Source organism: Triticum urartu, chromosome 1A (genome assembly GCF_056163025.1).
Source record: "Triticum urartu cultivar PI428250 chromosome 1A, HENAU_Tu73, whole genome shotgun sequence".
NCBI classification, from domain to species: domain Eukaryota; kingdom Viridiplantae; phylum Streptophyta; class Magnoliopsida; order Poales; family Poaceae; genus Triticum; species Triticum urartu.
The window spans coordinates 54,051,334-54,055,040 of record NC_141873.1 but is presented as its reverse complement, the minus strand read 5'-3'; the positions used below and the strand labels follow the sequence as shown (position 1 = coordinate 54,055,040).

Genomic DNA, 3,707 nt, shown 5'->3' with positions numbered 1-3,707 from the left:
TAGAGAAGAGATAGAAATAAATAGAAAAGAGTATAGAAACGAATAGAGAAGAGTACAAACCAGCGGTATATAAGGAAGTCATAAAATAAAGTTTTCTTCCTATGGTTTTCCATTTCCTAGTGGTCGCGTCCTATAGTCAGCGTGTGCTCTAATACCATCTTGTAATGACCCGACCCAAATGGATCAAAATCTCTGTGCTTAAATGTAATCCCTGGATCGGTATGCTCACACACACAGTACTCAAGGAATTGTAACAGAGTTCGAACACACACTTTATTACATCGACGTCCTCAAAAGAGTATTTATTACAAAAAATGGCCAAAGGCCATCTAAATAAGAATAACTGCGGAAGCATCAAAGGTAAATGAGTCCATCAAACTCCACGGCAAACTGAGTGCAGAACAACGACCTATCGCACCTTTAATCCTCGTCGGAAAAGTCTGCAACATGAGACATTGCAGCCGTGTAGGTGAGCACATGGAATATGCTGGCAATTTCACACCATAGTATAATAATAATGAAAAAGACTATCTCTATATGCAAATTTAGCTGGTGGAGGCTCCAAGTTTAAATTTTTACATAAAGCTAATTTTTCCCTACAACAAAAGAATAAATTTTTATTTACTACTAAATTAAAACGCCATTATTGAGAAGGTTCCTCCAACTCAATCCCAAAATTCCCAAGTTATTAGTAACCCAATAATTTCATTAAAAAGAGTGATGAGATCAACCAATAATTCACTTATAGATACTCAAGTTGTCCATAACCAGGGACACGTCTAATCATGATTAGTTTGTACACTCTGCAGAGGTTTGCACACTTTTCCCCAGAAGACTCGACCACCTCCATGATTGGAAGATCGAGACAAAGCCTTTCAGAAGCGTTTTCCCTTAACCCTGGGTAGACCGGTACACCTACTTTCCCCTACATCAACTAGTCTACCACGCAAAAGAGGTCACACAACTTACTCAACTATGCTAGAGCCCATAATGGCTTGTGGCTGCACACGTAAGTTTCTAGTCATGAAGTGTTGTATGATCCCTTTGAGCCTGGGTTGCGAACCTAGGGTAATCACACGGGTACTCCGGGATTTCCCTTGGGCAAGCACTGTTCCTCCAGGTGCCCCAAACAATCCATCCAGATGTGTATTAAATTTTCCACCTTAGGTTATCCCAAAATTATTAACTCTCGCAACTTGCATGGATCACACATAGCAATCCCCGTCTACGAGCATGGCTAAGCAATATATGATATAACGAATATTCCCGGGGTGATCAAATGTCATAGGTTCCTACCACATAGCATAACCACATGATCCCAATCCTACTCATGCAATCTTTGAGGGTTAAATTAATGCATAGTAAAAACTTGGTATTGAAAATTATGACCAAAGTGTGAACTTGCCTTGCTGACGTTCATTGAAATCTAAAGATTCATAGTAGCAAGCTTCGCAATCCGGATGATATAGCGTAAGCAAGCAATAACATACATAAGCATACAAGCAAAGATCCAAAAGAAAACAAATAAAAGACTTCCGAAAACCTCAAAAACAACCAAATAAAGTTTTTGTACAGAACGTAATTTTTATAGCAACAACAATAAATGGTTTTTTGTTTTATCGAAAAGTAAATGTCACAAGATTCGATTTGTAAAAAGAATCACCTAAAATGGAGTTACGAAACTCAAGTTACGACCTAACGAAGTTTCAATTTAGATCTGTTTGAATTCACATTTTTAAATTTTCAAAAATATTTTTCGTTTGGTTCTCTAGATAGATGGGATTTCTGTGAACTAGTAGGAAAAAGAATAAACTAAATGGGATCTATAGACTAAAAGATATACTAGAAAGAAGAATTGGTATAGAATCTGGGATTGAAAAAATACTAGAAAAAGAGAAGAAAAAGAATTCACCCAGAGGCCATGTGGCGCTCTTTGATTTGCTGGGGTGTTTGCTGCAGTTATTCTGGAGAGAACCTTTGCTAACTAAAGGTTTTGGTAGCAATGGCTTAATAAAAAACTGAGCGTCCGGTTCGAACTAAACCAGAAAAACCGATCTACAAAAAAACCATAACGTTTTTTTTTCAAACTGAACGAACATATCCTCGTACACTTACAGAGAGGACGAGGGGATTGGGGGTGGCTCTGGCATGGTGGTGGCGGCATCTTCAGCGATCGTGGGTGGCGGCAGAGGTGTCTATGTCAGGGAAGATGCAACGCTAATAGCTCGATCACAGGGAGACAGAGGATTTACGTCGCGTTCAACTGTGCGACTTTTCTCGTTTTTTCCCTCTATTTATTGGGTACAGAAGGGAAACGGAGTGGCCGGTAGTTTCCTACATCTACGCCACGACCCTGACTACTCGTGTCATCCCACCAGTTCGCGTGGTGCTAAACCACCCGAGCTAAACGCATGGGCTAATGTGACATGGTCACATCGTGCTATAGGCCCATGCAGCCTACATGCAAGGCACGCACAAGTCGTGGGCTCTCGCCAAACAAATTGAGCTGGAAATCAAAACTAACTAGTTAACGTTTATTCTTAGCGACTATATTAGCTAACAGATCACCCCCTAATCTTGTCACCTTTTGATTATTTCAGACATGCCGATCTTCCCCCTCAGCTCCAGGAACCGGATCCGTCCGAGCGCCTTCGTGAGAATGTCGGCGAGCTGGTTGGCGGTGTTGATGTAGTCGATGCTGATGCACCCGTCCTCCATGCACTCACAGATGAAGTGATAGCGCAAGTGAATGTGCTTGCTACGATCGTGGAAGACGGGATTCTTTGACGAGGAGATGGCCGACTTGTTGTTGACTACTAGCTTCGGCTATTTGATCTTCTCGTTGAGCATCTCTCCGACCAGCTGAGCTAGCCAAATGCCCTGGCTGGCAGCAGTAGTGCCGGCCATGTACTCGGCCTCGCATGAGGAGATCACCACCACGCACTGCTTCTGGGACTGCCAGCTTACGGGGCTGCCGCCGAGGAAGAAGAGCACTCCCGTCGTGCTCCTCCTGTTGTCAATGTCGTCGGCGTGATCCGCGTCGCTGTATCCCAACAGCTCTGGCGTGCCCTTCCCACGGACGTAGGCGCACCCGTAGTCAATCATAACGGTGATGTACTTCAACAGCCTCTTCACCGCTGCGTAGTGATCTGATACCGGTGCCTCCATGAAGCGGCTCAGATATCCGACGGCGAAGGAGATATCCGGTCTCGTGTGAACTTGGTAACGCAGCCCTCCGATGATGTTGCGATACAGGGTGCTGTCCACCGGCTTCTCCTTGATGTCCTTCCTCAATTTCAGCCACGCCACCATCGACACGTTGTCGGGTTGTAGTCGTCCATCCGGGCGCGCTCCAAGATCTTCTTGGCATAGGCCGCCTGGCACAGCGTGATCCGATCACGCTCGTGGCGCACCTCGACGCCGAGGTAGTAGCTGAGCCACCCGAGGTCGCTCATACGAAAGAGCGATGTCATCTGGCAGTTGAAAGAGCTGATCTCCGACGGGTCTGAGCCGGTGATGATGAGGTCATCGACATACACACCGACGAATAGCAACTTGCTCCCCTCCCCATGCCGGTACACAGCGTGCTCGGACGGGCAGCGCTCGAAGCCCAGGGAGCGCAAGCTTTCGTCGAGTTAGGCGTTCCAAGCCCTCGGTGCTTGACAAAGCCCGTACAACGCCTTCCGTAGGCACATCACCTTCTCCTC

At 45.3% G+C, this 3,707-nt stretch overlaps 1 pseudogene; it reads right to left on the bottom strand.

The window, feature by feature from the left end:
* Positions 1–2,826: 2,826 nt before the first annotated feature.
* Positions 2,827–3,312, bottom strand: LOC147989944 (secreted RxLR effector protein 161 pseudogene; annotated as a pseudogene).
* Positions 3,313–3,707: the final 395 nt, after the last annotated feature.